This window comes from Cyprinus carpio, chromosome A3 (genome assembly GCF_018340385.1).
Source record: "Cyprinus carpio isolate SPL01 chromosome A3, ASM1834038v1, whole genome shotgun sequence".
NCBI lineage: Eukaryota > Metazoa > Chordata > Actinopteri > Cypriniformes > Cyprinidae > Cyprinus > Cyprinus carpio.
Genome location: NC_056574.1, coordinates 23,516,571 through 23,536,896, shown reverse-complemented (window position 1 = coordinate 23,536,896; position 20,326 = coordinate 23,516,571). Strand labels below are relative to the sequence as shown.

General features: G+C 36.2%; 1 long non-coding RNA gene and 1 pseudogene across 1 annotated transcript; one reads left to right on the top strand and one right to left on the bottom strand.

The window, feature by feature from the left end:
- Nucleotides 1-999: 999 nt before the first annotated feature.
- On the bottom strand, nt 1,000-18,893 carry LOC109079759 (annotated as a pseudogene).
- On the top strand, nt 4,022-4,723 carry LOC122137514. Its single transcript, XR_006154918.1, has 3 exons — nt 4,022-4,141; nt 4,319-4,601; nt 4,689-4,723. It is a non-coding gene; the product is annotated as an uncharacterized LOC122137514 (long non-coding RNA).
- Nucleotides 18,894-20,326: the final 1,433 nt, after the last annotated feature.

The following is a 20,326-nucleotide window of genomic DNA, read 5'->3' as shown; positions in this document are numbered from 1 at the left end:
GTGATTCAACCGTAGCATTATGAAGTGACGAGAATACTTTTTGTACACAAAGAAAACCAAAATAACAACTTTATTCAACAATTCCTCTCCTCTCTGTCTCTTCAAATCAGCGCAGCACCATTTTGACAATTCTGAGCAGTACGCAGGCTGCTTACTCTCTTCTGTGTCAGCCGCGCCACAAGGATATGTTTTTTACGTGTATTTACTCTTTGGTTTGAAAGCAAACAGCGCATCAGTGCAACGCTGCTGACACAGAAGAGCAAAGGTTTGTCAAAATGGCGCTACGCTGATTTGACAGTCTATGGGACAGTCTCAAACCTCCCGGTTTTCATCCAAAATATCTTAAATTGTGTTCCGAAAATGAACAAAGCTTTTATGGGTTTGGAATGACATGGGGGTAAGTGATAAATGACAAAATTTTCATTTTGCGGTGGAGTATCCCTTTAAGCACAACTCTTCTCAACATTGATAATAATTAGAAATGTTTCTTAAGCAGCAAATCAGCATATTGATTCCTGAAGGATCATGTGACACTGAAGACTGGAGTAATGATGCTGAGACTTCAGCTTTGCCATCACAGGTATTAAGTACATTTTATAATATATTAAAATAGAAAAGAGTTATTTTAAATTGCAATAACATTACACTTTTTTATTGCATTTTAAATCATAAGAGACTTCTTTCAAATACAACAAAATACAATAAAAATGTTTAAAATTAAAAAGTTATTGTAAATTGTAATAATATTTTACAATATTACTATTTTTACCGTATTTTTGATCAAATAAATGCAGCCTTGGTGAGCATGAGATTTTTTTTTAAATATTGTCCCCAAATTTTAGCTGAGCATTACACCCCCACACACACCAATATTTATTTACAGCTCCATATATTTGCACCAGCATGTGGCCTCAGGACATGCACAGAGTGAAATATGAACTGCAAAAATAAAATGTCTCTATGTATAATAATGTGTAAGATGATTAATAAGAACAAGACTCACAGTAATAAGTATCCCTTTTAATACTGCTAGCGTTCGCATTAGATTAGTGATGGTGCATAAAATACTGCCCTGATCCAATGTAATTTACTCGCACTCCGGCACAAACAAACATTGTGCTCATTTGCATACATTTTCTTTGGTTAGACTGACATCTTAAAACACAATAGAAATACACAAGAGGGGACCATAATGGGTCCCATGGCTATCACTTTAAAGTGGTGTTGATTAGTACTGCCTCTGTGAATCTAAAATTACTAAATGTGAGACAAGTGACATTTAACAACAAGACCAAAGCGGATGAAATATAGCATATTATCATACAGTACCTATTAACACCTTGCAGCTGTAGATGGAAATCATAACCATCCGGCCCCTTTTACACAGCCATCAGATATAATATAATTCTCGTCAGAAGAAATATGTCATTGATAAAATGGAAATAATCTTTGGTGTGAGACATTGTCATTAAAATACTTTGTAGGTTCATGCAAGCATCAAGTCAATGCAGTTAATTTTCTCTCTATATATATATTAGAGGATCTTGAAACCTATTCGTATTATAACGTATAAAATTCTCTGTATATTTTGACTTAAAGCTACAATGTGACACACAATAAAATTGAATATTACAATGTTCTCAAGTAAGATCGTAGTAAAATAAGCATTTTGTCGTTCTGATCCCAATGCACTTAATTCAACTCTAAACCTGTACCTGTGTACCATCTGTCATCTGTTCAGAGAAAACAAAGCAATCATCAATAAAATGGCTGTGTTGCAGGCTTAAACCTGGGCGCCTGTAGGCATTTATGGATTCCAGAGCTGGAGCTTGATGCTGTCCTGTGGTTTTAAACCACCTCCACGTAGTTAGCAGGATAAAGGCCCTCTTTCCCTCCGTCCATCATGCCTCTGCACCAACCCTGATCATCCTCATCCTCAATCTTCAGAAACTCCTCACCTGAACACACACACACAGAAAGAAAGCGTCAGAGGTGGTACACATATCATACAGACACAAAATATATGAATACACAAACATTAACAAGGGCAACTGACCTGCTTTGAAGGAGAGTTCATCTGTCTCCTGTCCAGCGTAGTCATAGAGAGCTCTGACTCTCACTCCTCCAATCATTACACTGAGATGAGGAGGGAAAACAGACAGTCAGTTAAACAAGCCCCATCTTAAAAATGTTACTGACCACTTCTACCTTAGCAACTGTCATTATCCACTAAGCCTTTGCTCTTTTCTAATGCAAATCTTGTATGTTTGGATAGTTTTGATCAAAACTTTGTGTTGCCTTTTTGTTGGATAATTATGAAAGCCAATTTCTGCCACATAAGAAAAAAATCATTTGTAAATCATAAGAGATAAAAAGTCAAAATGATGACATGCTCATAATTATGAGATAAAAAGTCCAAATTATGAGATTAAAAGTCATAATTATAAACAAATCTTCTAATAATTATGACTTTTCATTTAATAATTTCCAATATGTTAAATTTGGAGTTTTTACTTTTAGTTTCTCATAATTTCAACTTGTTTGTCATAATTATATGAGGTTTTATGTCATATTTCTGATTAACCAAAGCTTTTTTCTTTTCTTGGTCTTCCATTGTAATACATCAAAGAAACTTAACTCCTTATTTGTTTATTTCTTAAATATAAACCTTTTAGGAACCATATAATTTACAAAACTAATCTGTGAAACACTAGACCAAAAGAAGGATAGTAAATGAAGTTAATGAGGACAAGACAATTTTAGGGTCCATTTTTTCCACATTTGACTAAAAAGGATACCAAAAACTATAACATTTCAGACTATTACTGTCCTTGGATAGGTTTAAACAGAATGTAACACGTTGTTGCCAGAGCACTTATAATACACAGAGAAGATAAAAGTTGATTTATTGCCTTTTTCAAATCTTCCTGAGAAGTCATGAAATCTGTGCACTACAATATGTGTCACCTATTATTCTCAAATCATGCAGAAGCATGTAGAACATCGAGCATTAGTAAGAATTTAATGTTATTAACTTAACATCATTTCATTTACATATTGATTCAGATTATTGTACTGTATTGTTGATAGCAATTAAATGATTCACAGAACCATAGTACTATGTTGTAGAAATGTTATCACTTGTAATGTGACATCTGTAAAGTTTTTTCTCTTTCAAGTTGACTGTGATCAACATTTGCCTCAATTCTGATTCACAGTCTCCACAGTCTTACTCACAATACTGCATAAATTATTGATTTTTGTAAAGAAAAACAGCCAGAATGTTCTGCAATGTCACAATTCATTCTAGTATTGAATATAATATTTAATCAGTGTTTGCTTCTGTATTTTACTGAAAATTTTTTACTGAAAACTCATTCCTTGTCAAGTTTGTCTGAGCAATAGTATCCAAGGGGACTGAGCTTTGTAATGGGTCGATACACAGCAGCAAGCAATGACAAGGCCTGAAGTTCGAAAAGGCCTAGTTGAGTTGGTTGTAGAAAAAAAAAAAAAAAAAAAAGATAAAAACACACTAAATGAAACTGGGATCCGCTTGATCTTCAATCATCATCATTATTAGCACAGCAGAAGTCTTCTCTTGCAAATGTTTTTAACACTTTTTCATTTGTTTCACACATTTTTCACACCCTTTTTCAAAACAGTTACCACAGATCTCATTGAAAGGCCCCAAACTCTATTGGATTCACTGTGTTGAACAAAAGAAAAAAATCTATTCACAGCTGATAGAAACTACTTCCATAATTATAAATCTCTATGCACCTGTGTGAAACTCATTTGACACAACTCTTCAATCAGCAATCAGTCCTCATCCATCTATAAAAGATGCCACCTCTGTGTTGCTATTTGCAAGCATGGATCAAATGAGGCCATAGGCATGGAAGGAGAGTAAGAGGCCATGGCAGAGGGGCCCGAGGAAGAGGAGTTTGTATGCGTGGTGGAGGAGCTGCAGCAGCAAGAGGACAAAATCGAGCTCAAGTTTTCAAATGAAATTCGGGTTCGAAATTATTGACCATGTCATCAATCATGGCTTGTCCTTTAGAAAGGCTGGAGAAAGGGTCCAGCCCATTCTGAGTCGGAGCACTGTGGCATCTATTGTCAGGCTTTTTCGGAATGAGAACAGGTAATTCACAGTGTTACTGTAATGTATACCACTGTGTATTTCAGCTTTACTGTATTGCCCTGTTAGCAGAACAAACTGTGTCTACAGTAATGCAGATGTTTTAAATCAAACCCCATTTATGTGACTCTCATACAGTAATGTCAATTTTGACATGCTTTTTTTGCTTTTACTTTATAGAATCCACACATTGCCACACACTGGTGGCAGAGGAAAGATATTTAGTATTGAACAGGAGTCTGCCATTGTAGATATGGTAGTGGCAAACAATGCAATCAGACTGCGTGAAATCCAGGCAGCAGTAATTGCAGATCAGGGAGCATTTAGGAATATAAACAGTGTGAGTTTGGCAACTATAGATCGAGTCCTTAAACGAAACCATGTCAGAATGAAGCAGCTGTACAGAGTTCCATTTCAAAGAAACTCTGACATTGTAAAGGAGGCACGATTCCAGTATGTGCAGGTACAGATTTTTTTTTGTAATACCTTTGTTTACCATAGTTACATGCGACTGGAATAATTTTCTTTATGAATTTGCTCTTTCTCTTAGAGAATAATGGAGCTTGAAGCTGAAGGGGCCACATCACAAATTCATTTTTGTGGATGAAGCCGGCTTCAACCTCTGTAAAGTGAGGCGACGCGGGAGGAACATTATTGGGCAGAGGGCCACTGTCACAGTGCCAGGTCAGAGGGGTGCCAATATCACCATGTGTGCTGCCATCTCCAATGATGGAGTCCTTTGCCACATACCAACTATTGGCCCATACAATACAGAACGCCTCATCACATTTCTTGATGCATTGAAAGACTTACTGATTCCACCCGAAGAGAGAGGGCTGTTGAGGCCTGGCATGACTCTGTATGTCATAATTTGGGACAATGTGGCTTTCCACCACTCTCGCCTTGTGAATGAATGGTTTGCAGCACAGCCTCGTATTATGATACAATTCCTCCCTGCATACTCGCCTTTTCTGAACCCAATCGAGGAGTTCTTCTCTCTGCTTGGAGGTGGAAGGTGTATGATCACCGGCCATATGAGCAGATGCCCCTCCTGGAGGCAATGAATGCTGGTTGCCTGGCAATAGGTGCAGAGGACCTGCCAGGGATGGATACGCCATGCAAGGAGGTATTTCCCTCGGTGCATTGCAGGGGAAAACATTCAATGCGATGTTGATGAGAACCTGTGGCATAAATCGTCAAGAACGAATGGACTAAATGTGAAAGATAAAATGTTATATATCTTTTTTTTTTTTTTTTTTTTTTTTTTTTTTTTTTTAAAGGTATTTATTTCCACCCATAAGTTTCCTTTGGTAGCTTTTTTTTTTTTCCAGTATCCATTTGAGTTTTGTAAAGTATCATATTTCATATTGATGGCTGCATTTTGTATTTTTGTTGTCCATTGTGTAATGATTGATTGAAAGAATAAATTAATTTGACCACAAGTTGTGGTGTTTTGATGGAAATATTTGCTTATGTTTGCATGTTTTTAATGTTTTGTGAGTGTTAGAGCATTTTGCTAACAAAATGAGTCATTTTGGCCATTGAGCTTCAGTTTTATCCTGTGTGTTAACGGTTTTGAAAATGTGATGTCAGAGTGGGCAAATGTATTTAAGCAATCGAGAAAAACTGTAACAGTCAGGCAGCCTAGCGCTGTGAAGCCCCACAGCAAACATCACTGTTTGGGTAGTAACTGACCTTCTCTGTCTCCATCACTACAAAAAAATCTCAAACTTTCTGCTCCACCTCCTTCCTTCCCTTTTTATGCTTCTTGTCTGGAGTCCACTCCTGAAATAGAAAGAGAGCGAGAGACAGAATGAGTGAAGGAGTAAATGTGGGTTTTGGCACAACAGAATACAGTCTATTTGAAGACGTGTCTCTGTGAGATACATAAATATCACGGATAACAACAAAGATGTCACTCTAACACCCTCAAGAATGCATTAACCTCAAAACTTTAGTTTAAAACAAACCTTAAGCCTAAAGTGTTACGGTTTGTTTTTGCTATGGACAATATGAATGTGGCTTACTGCACATTTCTCTTTGTGTATAATCCACCTTATTTTTAATGTAAGAGCAAGTGTGATCATTCCTAACTTTAATGTGCAAGGCGTCTAATTATTTTAGTTGTAAGTTCTGCTGCTTGATATTGCCAACTAATATTTGTTATCATATTATTTTTATTTATTATTTTAACTTAATTACTTATTCTACTTTACTTACAGAAGATAATGAATCTGAAGTCTTGCACATTAACAGAAAATAGCTTACTTCTGTATCTCAAGATAAGGTGGATAAAGCAGGGGAAAAGTCTCGGGGATTTTGTGAAGAAGGATCCAGAATATCAGAGATACGTGAGGTCGGGCTCTTTTAAAACAGGCCATTATGCCACCATCTAGAAACCAACCAGAACACCCTAACAACTGCATCTCAGTACCATGGCAACCACAACACCCTCATGGCAGTGAGTTGTGCACAAGCAATCACCACTCAGATTTTCTTTAGAAAACGTAAAAATTATGTTTTAGCTAATGTTTGTCGATGTAAATGCATTTGCAATATTAACTGTATTTATCTACCTGAAACTGAGGCCAGTCAGTGGGCATTCCTGGCCCGTGTGTATTCTTCCACCAGTGTAAATCTTCCTGCTCGCTGATGGACATCAGAGTGTTATGGAGCTCATTGTACACAGCTTTTATGCTAACAGAGAGAGAGAGAGAGAGAGAGAGAGATAGAGAGAGGAGAGAGAGAGAGAGAGTGAGAGAGAAGCGGAGAGAGAGAGGAGAGGAGAGGGAGAGAGAGAGAGAGAGAGAGAGAGACAGACTGAGAGAGAGAGAGAGAGAGAGAGAGAGAGAGAGAGAGAGAGAGAGAGAGAGAGAGAGAGAGAGAGAGAGAGAGAGAGAGAGGAGAGAGAGAGAGAGATGAGAGAGGGAGAAATGTAGTGAGAGAGAGAGAGAGAGAGGAAGAGAGAGGGGAGAAAAGGATGAGATAGAGAGAGAGGAGGAGAGAGAGAGAGAGAGAGAGAGAGAGAGAGATTGAGAGAGAGAGAGAGAGAGAGAGAGTACGAGAAATGAAATAGACAGAAACTGAGATTTGACTGGTATAACCCTTCTCACACACCTCTCGTTGTTGGTGACATCCAAGTGTCTGTGGATGGACAGGAAAGCCTGTTTGAGGAAGCTTATCCTCTTCCTCTCCTCCTCTTGTGATTGGTCAAAGATAGACTCCATTTCCTCCATGTAGCGTGGAGCATAACGCGTCACTTCCTCAAGAACCTTCTCATAGCGGGCTCGCACCTGCAAACAGGAATTTGCAGCCAGTCAGATGGGTTGTGTTTATGTGCCACTTCAGGCTGAACTGGATATTGAATGCCACTTCAAAACAATTTTGGGGTAACACTTTACAATAAGGGTCCGTTAGTTAATGTATTAATTAGCATGAACAATGCATTTATTACAGTATTCATTAATCTTTGTTAATGTTAGTTTATGAAAATACAGTCGTTCATTGTTAGTTCATGTTGATTCACAGGGCATTAACTAATGTTAACAAGCACAACTTTTGATTTTAATAATGCATTAGTAAATGTTGAAATTAACATATTAAGTAAGGTTAATAAATGCTGTAGAAGTATTGTTCATTCTTAGTTCATGTTAACTAATGTAGTTAACTAATGTTAACTAATGAACCTTCTTGTAAAGTGTTACCCAATTTTGAAGTTGTCCAAGCAGTTTTTTTCCAAACAAAAAAAATGCATGGTTAACTTTTTATAAATAACTATAAAATATATACAGTGCCCTCCACTAATATTGGCATTCTTGGTAAATATGAGCGAAGGTGGCTGTGAAAGATAAATCTTCATCATTTATCTTTTTGATCTTTCATTCAAAAAATTCAAACTTTTCATTGAAGTGAAACAATTGAAAGTGGAGGAAACTCATTTTGAAATAAATGCTTTTCTGCAATGCATATTGGCCACAATTATTGGCACTCCTAGAAATTCTTATGAGTAAAATAATTATTAATAATTTCCATTTATATTTACATTTTAACACACCAGGGATACTAGGGGCATGAAATTGTCCAGCCATGACTTCCTGTTTCACAGGATTATAAATATGAGGAACACAAAGGCCAAATTTCCTTAATCCTCCATCACAAGGAGTAAAACCAAAGAATACAGTTCTGATGTACAGCACAAGATTGTTGAGCTTGACAAAATAGAAAGTGGCTGTAAGAAAATAGCTAAAGCATTGAAAATCCCCATTTTCACCATTCAGGCAATAATTAAAAAGTGAAAGTATAGTGTACCAATTTGTGCTCTGCATTTATCCCATCCAAGTGCACACACACAGCATTGAGTAGTAAACAAACACAGCCCAGAGCAGTGGGCAGCCATTTGTACTGTGGCACCCAGGGAGCATCAGGGGGTTCGGTGCCTTGTTCAAGGGTCTCACCTCAGATGTGGTACTGAAGGTGGAAGAGATTGCTGAGACTCAAACCCACAACCTTTGGTTTACAAGTCTGACTCTCTAACCATTAGGCCACGACTGCCCCACAGCAGTTCCAATCAACTAAAGATGTTACAAATCTGCCTGGAAGAGGAAGTGTCTATACTGTCCTAATGCATGATGAGGAGAAGAGATTTTGTGGTCAAAGACTCTCTGAGGATCACAGCTAGAGAATTGCAGAGATTAGTTGAGTCTTGGTGTCAGAAACAAAATGTATCAAACAGACCCTACATCACCACATGTTGTTCAGGAAGGTTTCAAGAAAAACCCTTCTCACTCATTCAAAAACAAACTCCAGTATATTCAGTTTTCAACTTCAAATAGGGGTGTGTTTTATATTTAGTTGGATGTAAAATAGAGAAGTTTTTTGGCAGCAAACCCACCAGATGGCTTTGGTGCAAACAGGGATAAAAAGTACCCCGGCACTGGCTTCTATAGTGCTGGGATATTTAATGTTGTGGGCCAGAGGTCCTGGACATCTTGTTCAGATACATGTGCATCATCGATTCTATCAAATACTAACAGAAGAAAAAAATCTAAACCTGACTGCCTCTGTTAGAAATCTTACAATGGGCCGTGTTTGGATCTTCCATCAGGACAATGATTCAAAATAAACATCAAAATTAACACAAAAATATCCAGTTCCCCCTGAACTGAATCCTATAGAAAAGGAGTGGGGTGAACTGAAGAGAAGAAGCACCAACATGGAGCTTGGAATCTGAAGGATCTGGAGAGATTCTGTGTGAAGGAATGGTCTCTGCTCTCTTGTCTGGTGTTCTCCAAACTCATTAGGTATGATAGGTGAAGGCTAAGAGCTGTTTTATTGCAAAAAAACAATATTTCACAATATAAATTATTTTACTGTATTTTTAATCAAAAAAACATACAAACAAAAAAAAACATAATGGTCCATCTACCAGATCGGATTTCAACTCGGGTCCTCTTGAATGCCCATCAAAAATGTCACACGACAAATAAGACTAGATTTACACACATTAGGAATTACTAAATTGTAAAAACACAGTGCTGTAGATTAATTCTTGATCATTAATTGTGCAATATATTGCATGATTTCATTGCATCATTAAGCAACCTGCAAATGTAAACAGTTTTTTTTTTTTCTGCTTCTCTTCCTGACTCGGATGATAAAAGACAATTTGAAACCCTCTGCTATTTTCTTTCTCTCTTTCTGATTCTTTCTGATAGTCTCCCCCACACAGCACTCACTTTCTCTGTCTCCTGGTGAGCCAGTTCGGTCTCTTCCTGGATCTTCCTCTGTTTCTCAATGGCAATGTCAGGGTTGCCTTGGGCATGGGTCTCCCGCTCACGAGCCATGTGCTCCTTACGGCAAGCTTTGTGAAATGCTGACTTGGCCTTCTCTAGCTGCCACAAAAAAACACACATCAGATTCAAGTAGGACAGGCGTTAGTGTTACACACTCTATACATTCATTTTCAAAAATTCAACAGTTCATTAAACATTTATCTTGAGACATTTTTTGTCCCTACAATACTGTGTACAGAACAAATAAAATTAGTAAAATTGTGACCCCAGAACTACAACGCTTGCATTACCTTCTTCAGTCTCTTGGTCCAGGGCTTCTGAGCACGTGAGAAACCAGTTTCAAAATCCTGGGACTCTTTGAAACCTCCAAATATCTTCTTATGGAAAGTCTCCTTCTGCCACGTCCGGATGCGATCTCCGTCCTCTGACACCAGAGCACGGCAGATGGAGGAGTGCAGTGAGGAGAAGCGGTCAGCAGAAGAGAGGAAACACTGCCAAGCTTGTAACAGGGAGCCGTAGAGAGGACCTGGACAAAGATGAAGACAAACATATTCATGAAATTAATGAGAGGACCATTTAAGGTCACAAAAAGAAACTTCTTCATCAGATACTAAACTAAAGATGTGGGCATCTCACATAAAACACAAGTCATAGCTCCTTAACTATATGATATTTGTGCAGCTCTCAACAAAAGACTTAGTCTCTTACATTATCTTCAAAATACTACTCATACTAATCTTTTTTCAGTATGCAGTATGAACAATATGCAAAATTTGATGTGCATTTAAAACCAACATTTGCTAAAATGTGGGAAATATTGTATCTCACAATGCAGTTCAAATTTGTTGTTTCATTTCCAGAGTGGCATACAGCATAACATATCACCTGTGATTACTACTTTCTCCTTCTCATTATTTATTTATTATTTGATCATTCTGTCAAAACTGAACTCATTCTCAGACTAAATTTGATTTAATAAAATTCATAATAATAATTTTTATTCCCGAGATGAACTTGAATTGAACAACATAGTGAAGTCACATGACAACATTATAGCATGTGCTTAGCATAGTTCTAAGATTAATTAAATAAACATAAGGTAAACACTGAGGTAAGCATAAGCTCAATAAAATATTTATTGTTATTTACCCCATACTATTTTATAAATATTATGCAGTATACAGTAAGCAATTTGCTTGTATTGTTTGTCAAAAATATCAAAATGCAAATGATAATGCAAAATCATCATCATAACTGAACATGATGAATTAAAATAGTGAGGTCATGTCACAATCATTTAGCATACTAGCATTACTGTAAAGTTGTAAAGTAAATAACAAAACATTTATCATTTACTATTATGCATACTTTTTTAACAACATGCAATATACAGTATATACTGCACAGGATGCAATAAGAAATATGATAGTATGGTGTCCTAAACATTTAACGGTTGATTGAAAATTCAAAATAATAATTTTATATTATTTTATTTTAATGTTATTTTTTAATCATAATAAAATAATCAGGAAACTAACCACTGACTGTTCCTCAACTTGTTGAATTAAATAACAGTCAGGTCATGTTAAAATCATTTAGCATTAATGTTATAAGAAAACAACATATGTAAATGTGACAAATAATTTACAATTATTTACTCTTATGAATGCTATTTTTTTATATAATAAGCAATATACATTTATTTCATAATCTGATTTCCCCCTCCACTTTCCATTGTTTTACTTCAATGATAGGTCAGAATTTTGTGCAATTTTGAATGACAGATCAAAATTTTGCTCATATTTACCAAGGGTGCCAATATCAGTGGAGGGTACTGTATATTAATATAATAAATGAATACAAATGCTGTTATTTAGAACATACTTTTCATTTTCAGTCCTGGAAAAAAAAAGAATAAGCAACACTGTTTTCAAAATCGATAATAATAATAAATTTTTCTTGAGCACCAAATCAGCATGGAATAAACTGCATTTTAAAATATATTAAAATAATAATAAAAAATAATTAACATTTGTAATTGTAACTTACAATTGTAAGTTGTAATAATATTTCACAATATAAATGTTTTTTACTGTATCTTTAATCATATATATATATATATATATATATATATATATATATATATATATATATATATATATATATATATATATATATATATATATATATATATATATATTATTGGTCCATATATCGGATAGGATTTCAGCCAGGTCTTCTTGAATGCCAATCAAAAATGTCACTTTACACGTATTAGGGATTACTAAATTGTTAAAACACAAGTACAGTCTCTGGTTTTTTTCTTTGCATTTTATTGATTGATTATAATATACAGTACTTACTGCACAGTACGCAGGAAGCAGTATGTTTTCTGTTCAGAACATCTTGATCAAAAATGCAGTACTCACTGGCATCCACTAGGGGTTTCCACTTGGTACTCCATTCGCTAAGCTGCTGCGCGTACTGTCTCTCGACCCTGGCCCTCTCTTGGAAACATGCCACTATATCATTACATGCCTGGAAGGCGTCTTCGGTCCTCTTCACTGTCCGGTGGTAATTCCCTGGCTGAGACACAGACAGACAGAGCATGGATGAAACTGTTAATTAAAGGTACATTGTAAAATATAGAGGGAAAAGAAAATGAAAGAATAGCACTTAGCGCTAAAGGTTTGTAGGCTGTTTAAGAGGTCAAGAGTGAGGTATTTACTATACGACAGAGGGAAGATGTCCCTCTTTCCTCTGAGGGACAGGCCTCATTTTTTTTTCCAGCAGGGTCACTGAGTTTGTTTGCTATGGATTGGACAAGTTAGCAGTATCGAGTGAGGTTTGTTTCTAATATAAACATCCAAAGACAACATGTGGTGTGGAAAACCAGAACACAATTCAAACATCTGCGAATAGATGAGTACCAGCGAGTCGAGAGAATTTAGGCCACGGTAAGTGGGACATCACATGGACAGCGCAGTGAAAGGGGTTGATTAACTGTAATAACACAATAAATGAGAGAGAATGAGGGAGGAGGGCGAACATAAAGACATTTCCAGAATGGGTGTCATGTTTGCTGATGTGGAGTGTGTTCTTCCATTTTATTAGCGGCTTTATTAGATGCATCTCTCTCCTCTACATCTTCCTTCTGTGTTATTCTTTGTCACCTCTTCCTCTTTCTCTCTCTCTTAGCTGTGGTTTGCACCACATATTGTCCCCAGTCTGAGAACAAAAGTAAAAACAGCTGAGGAATCTCAACTCCGGCCAAGAGCGGTGCAGCGCAGCACCTGCCAACCAATCAGAGAATCACAGAAATCAAACAAATAACACAATCCCTGTCAAACGGAATAAAACATTCAGCTGGACTCAAAGCTGTACAATATTTAAACAGAACTGTTTTACTGATCAAACAAGCCTATTTAAACCAACCCCATTCAACTCTGGCTGAAACTTTTTTGCATTTCATCACTGCAATGTACAGCCAGTGCTGCGGTTAACCAATCACAGCGTCTAGGATGAACTCAAAAACCCTACAGCGCTCATTTCTGGTCAGCGGCCAGCCAATTAAAAGGTAGGACATGCAACAAAACCCTTGAAGGCTACTGTATAGCAGTGTGGTTGTTGTAAACTGACAGAACATCACTGGTCAGAGCATTTCACCCAAAACTGTAGCACTGGCCCAGCTCCAGATGGGATGGCAACTCAGCAAAAAGAGCTGAGGCTAAAAAGAGAGCTGAGGAGAATCTTAAACAGCTTCATATTGCTCTCAAAGAGCTCTAGATGTCATTGCTAATAACAACAAATCACCACAGGAAACTCTATAAATATTCATCAGATTAAACTCACTTACAATGTATATGTGGGATACAATTACATGCATATTCAGTTACTGTAGATGCAAAACTACTTTTTAGCAATGAATATACATTTTAATGATCATTTGGTACTGTAGATGACTGCAGAGAAGTACTTATAGGCTTATTAGCCATTTCCACTCCCTAATATATATATATATATGTATATATATTCATTCATATATATTCAATTATATTCAATTATATTTAGACATTCATAATGTCTAAATATAATTGAATAAAAAGCATATATATATATATATATATATATATATCTATATATATATATATATATATATATATATATATATATATATATATATATATATATATATATTTGCTTTTTTTTCAATTATATTTAGACATTATGAATGACACTAATAAAAGTAAATTTTATCTGCAGCTCAACTACCTAGACAGCACAAGTACATCTGTAAGATGTCTGCTAAAAATCTGGGAAACATCTGCTGTGTAATTTGATAAACATCTTAGAATAAGATTTAAATGCATTCTAATAAATGTCTATTTGACATCTTACAGGAAACATCTTAGAGACGTTGAGTACATGTGCAATTAGGGTGAGTGCTTTTCTGTCAGGTGCTGGAGCCACCTTCCGTAGAAATTAATGCCACTGCCACCACAAATTTTTAGAAAAGCCACAGCAAAATCAGTCATTTTAGACTGCAAAAATCTGAAAAAAGTCCCGCAAAATCCTGGAGGGACTGCTAAATATAAGTTTGAACATGAGCATGACAGTAAATAGTGCCTATACAGTATGTAACTATATATACAGTATCATCATATAATTACATTATTAGTATCATAAGAACCTATTAGGAATATTTTACCTACTGCACTAATATAAAACAGAAAACTAATGTTCAAAATTTGACACATGAGCAAATACACCTAATTTTTATCCATAAGGTGTTTAAAATTAAGACAGAAAGACTTCTGAACATGCCAAATGTCAAAATACTACAGAATTGCGACAGTCTAAAAAATACTGTGAGTATTACTGAGTACTATTTTCCAACATTTCTAAAGGTATTAAAAGGCAAGGTTGTGCATGATTCCCAGCAGCACTGGAGGGCAGAAAAGCAAACCAAATAGGGAGCTGAGAGACAAAAGCTGAGCTAATTAAAATGGGTGGAGGCACAGTGGATGAAATTTACAGACTGAGATTAAAGAACCATAAAACATGCTGCAGTAGTCTCAAAGAAGTGAAATAGACTTCACTTGAATATTAATCTTCATTTGGTTAATGTAGAGTGTTCCGACACTTTTGTGAAGCGTTCCACTTAATGTCCAAACAAATCTTGTCATCTGTTGTTGCTCCAACTGTTTAGGTGTTAAAACCAAGTCAAGCTACATCGCCCACGTGCATGTCTGCTAACACATACATAACAAAGCAGAAGCAGATGGTATTTTCTAGAGGCCCGTCACCCGTCTGAGTCATTGCTGTCCTTCCTCCCCCTCTCACTTACCATCCAGAAGCTCTGATTGTTGGCATCCTCAGGGCCTGTCTCTGCCGAGAGCGTTGACATGATGAAGTCTGGAATAGAGATTTGACAAACAACATGTTAAGGCATTAAAGGTGTACTCATTTTCCTCATTAAAACAGTTTTACAGAAAAAGTAGTTAATAGTACCTTTGAACAATGTTTAAAATCAGCTATATTCACATGGGATGACCACTGCAGTGTTTTTTTCTACATAGGACGGGTCGCCTTATGGAAGCCGCCATGTTGAGATCACATGACAAGCTCAATGCTACTCACTTCACCTCAGTAACCCCCTGTTATTGGTTACTTCATTTGTGGAATACATTTATCCTTGCTGACTAATAAATATCACATTTCTGCAGTGGCATGATAGCCAAAAAACATTTGTGCATCCACACCACTTGGTGTCAGTATAAGTCCAAAATGTCTGGTGCAACAAACAAAAACAGTTACTGATACATCTTTAGAACAAAATTACTAGTAGTTTTTTCTTCATTTAGCTGGGAGAAATAGAGGTAAGTAGTTGGGCTAGTACTCTCCGTTTGACATGCCAGAGGGACAAATGGCTGGAATTTATTTCTAGCTTGTCTTAACAGGCAGACAATAGTCAGATATGTGTGACAGAGCTGAATCACATACTGTGCCTAAAAACATGCTGGGAAGACCTTGTGTTTTACAAGCTTTCTTCTATTTAAACTAAAGTTTACAAACTGCATCGGGAAGTGCATGGCTCCAACAAACAAGTTTAATGATCTTGAAGTCTAGTTCTTGAAGAAAGGAGGGTAGTTATGTTCAAGGTTTTTTCCAGAGGACAAAAGAGGTTTCTGGATGAAAAATGTATTACTGACTAGTTAAAGGTGCTGTATGTAGGATTGACACCGAGTGGTTGAACTAAGATTGACGACACAAATAGGAACGAGCGCAATTGACGATGAATGGAATGAAATACGCAGTGTTTTCTGCCAACTGGCAACCCGGGTAAACTGGCAGTAGGCGGGTTTCATAAACCAAAACAAAGCTCACATTCCGGCCCGAAACGCACATTTTCAAAAGAGAATAACCGAAGGTAGCATTGTTTTTCAGATAAACAAGTATGTTAACTTGGCATGTTTCTTAAACATCTGCAAACATATTGTGGTATTTTTATGCTTTAGTTGAGTGAAAGTCTTACATACAGCACCTTTAAAGTGTAAAAAATGAAATGGCTCGGAGCAGATGTAAGTGTTGAAGAGGGTTATAGTCAGACAGATGCCTAATACTCTCTCTTAATACTCTCCACTGCTATCTGCCTTTATCTAGAGCTCTGGGCTTTGACATTTGAGCCATCCCAAAATAAACAGGGGTGAAAGTTCACCAACACAAACACACACACACACACACACACACACACACACACACAAATAAACTTCTCTTCTGTAACCACATATTCATGAGCTCTTTGACACAAATGCTTGCAAATACAAGCACATGTGGCCCACACAGGAACATGCTTGAGCTGCCCTGAACACACACATGCCAGAAACACACGCCATTGACAGCACACCATGCATTTGTTTCTGTAAATGCAATAAACCACATTTTGTCACAAGACATGGGGAGAGAACAAGATGACAGAAGGGAAGTGCATGAACAAGCTGTTATTTGTCTTTTCTACTCTCTCTCTCTCTCCCTGGGCCTCAGTGCATTATCCCACATGGTCTCTTCTTATCGCTTTTTCCCACTGCAGGGGTCATGGGTAGAAGAAATCACTTTATATTTGAACTTTAACCCCACTTCCTGTCCCGCCTCTGTTCCTCTCCCTCCAGACAGACTTGTGCTCTCAGAGAATATGAGCAGGGACGAGCTTAAAGGGACATTTCACCCAAAAATTTTAAATTCTGTGTTTAATTTCTTATCCTTTTGTTATTCTAAATCTGTTCGATTTTGTTTTGGGAAAGGAGGCAAAAGCACCATAAATAAATAAATAAACATTTGAATGAATCGTTCATAAATCAGACTGATCCAGTTCTGAAAATTGAGATGTAATGGAAATAATAGATAATTTCTTTCATATTGTGACATACTGTACATCAGAGTGAAACAGATTTTGAAAAAAGAAAAATATATATATGTATAGGGCAGGGACTTGGTTCTATCCAGTGCTTTTTAATTTAATAGAGGCAGATGTAAAGGCAGGTTTTTAGTCAACTGTAAGAAAAAGGCGGGTTTTATGCAGACTCAATGACTGGAGAAATCCGACATATGTCACAAGAGAGAAATCTGTCATTTTCCTGAAAGATTCAGATATGACATTGTAATTAAAAATGATCAAATACATTAATAATAAAAATGTAACATCCATGGATGAATCATACAATATGATGCATTTAGAAAATAAATAAGATTTTCAGTGAATAAATATCTAAATTTCATTCTGTCTTTCACTCAAAACATAAATTCAGAAAATGTATAGAAAATATATTGCACAAGGCAATTTTCTATATTTTTATCAGGCTCTTTTACATCACTTTAGAAGATTACACAATTTCATCTTCATTCACAACTGCATGGGGGGAAAAATCATCTACCTTCATCAAAAGTTCTCCTTTTTTGTTCCAAAGAAGACAGAAAGTTATGTGGGTTTAAAGCAACATGAGAGTGTCTATGTGATAACAGTGTTTTCATTTTTTTCCCCGCTGTTGCCTGTTTGCATTCAACCTTTTGTGTGAGGTTAACCTATAACAGTCTCCAGAAGGGTTTAATCTTCATAACCCATCTCTGTGGGTCACACTGGACCCTCACACAAATGTATGTACTATTAAATAAAAGGATAAACACATCTGCTTGACTTAATTAAATGATCACTGTCTGGGGATAAAAGCAGAAAAACACTATCTAGAACAGCAGGTTATAAAAAACTGGATTTTAGAGAAGACAAATGAACATTCAAAATGGAGATCAAAAACTATTTGAAAGTTTTGAAAGGTCCTGTAACTGGAGAGGAGGGAATGACCCATTTGTCTGAAAATATCATCATGACGTTGCTATGAATCTCTCTCTTCTCTCGTTTTCTCTTTTCTCCCCATTTTCAAAGCCCCTCAAACCCCTACACCCCTCACCCACCCTGGCTCTCTTTTGCTCTCCTCCCCCTGTCCCCGTTTTGAGTGTCACTCAACACACACCCACACACTGAAGAAATATATAGCAACTTATGAATGCATCAGACAGAAATAGTATATGAATTCTGCAGAACTCATCAATTCAGTGTGATCCAACTTGACACAAACACATAATAAATAATAGATAGACAGAGAAAAAATACACAGCAGACTCACCTCTAACTTTTTCAGGGAAAGTTTCCTTTTAGTTTACACTTTCCTTTTTTTGACGCAACAGATCAGCTCTTTTCTGCGGGCTTTTCCACTTCTAAGACCACCATATGGTTATGGTGTGTTCTGGACACACTCTTTCTTCTGCTCTCTGTCTTTGACCCACTGTCAGTGTTTAATGAGGTGGCTTCCTGTCACTTTCTTTCTCTCCTCTCCTCTCCTCCCTCTCTCTAGATCCCCCTTCTTTCCAAAGCAGCTGCGGGCGAACAGACTTTTCGCTCTGTGGATCATACTACATGACAACACTCCTCCCTCTCCCTGTCTCTCTCTCTTTCTCCCTCTCCCTCTCATTTAAGCACAGAGTTGCTCCCCACAGTAATGAAATGAATTCAGTCCAGACAATTAGTTTGGATGTGTTTAATTCTTAAATAACCCTAAAGAGACGCATACCTGTTGCACACTTTTTTACTTACCCACCTAATTAAAGATTTCATGGTAATAAAAATAAGGTTAAAAGAAGGCCTCATTTCATTAACATTAGTTAATGCATTACTGATGTGAAAAAACAATAAGCAATATATTTTACAGCCTTTATTAACGTTTGTTACTGTTAATTAAAAATGTCCATATTAGTTGACAATGCATTAACTAATGTTAACAGATACAACTTTCAATTTTAATAATGGATTAGTAAATGTTGAGAATAAGAAGCTAAGATGAATAAATGCTGTTAAAGTAGGCCTGTTGTTCATTCATGGTTCATGTTAACTAATATAGGTAAGTAATGTTTACAAATGAAACCTTATCATAAAGTGTTACAGATTTCATTTTCTGTGAATTTTTGTCATTTGTAACAACTACATTTATTACTATAACAACTTACCTACCTCATAAGTGCTTAATCTCACAGTTCCCATGGTCTCCAGAGGTCCGCACAGCAGCTGCCTGGCACTGGCACATCCAGTGCTTCTTAGGAGGGGAGATGAGAGAAGACCCTCAGATTTTGTTGAACAAAGGTCTGTGACTCAGTAATACAAGTATGGCAGCTGTTGTACACGCTGACAAGAGCCTATTCCAAATAGCTCGGCATGCATGGTTCAGTTATATTTTTATAATCTCAGCATTAGTAATAGCATTTTGAGAATTAATATAATGAAGCCCCTATGTTCTATCTCTGTGCTATTCTTAAAAGCCAGTGTGTGTCAGGGGTCAACTATCCCACCCTCGCCCCTCTCCACAGAATCACATAATAATAACAATAACAACCTATCATTTCACAATATTTTACATATTTACTGTATTACATTTAGCTGCTAGAAAACAATAAAAAATAAATCTAAAAATAAATTATATGAATAAAATTATATTATTATATTTTAAAGAAAGTTTAAATAAAGTATAGAAATATCTCAAAAGCCTGTATAGTATCTGTAGATCCAGTGATAAAATTCTTGCTTTTAAAGGTCTAAAACCTGTCCCCGTATACAACCAAATACATCTTTAAAAGTATACAACTCTTGATGAGCCAATAAAAATAGTTTAATCTCAAACTTGTAATATAAAATATACTACTCCAAATTCAGCGGAGACAATTTAGAAAAAAAGGTGAATAAAATTAATAATAATAATAATAATAATAATAATAATAATAATAATAATAATAATAATAATAATAATAATACAAATAAACCGTCTAACAACAAAAATAAATATCTATTTTAAAC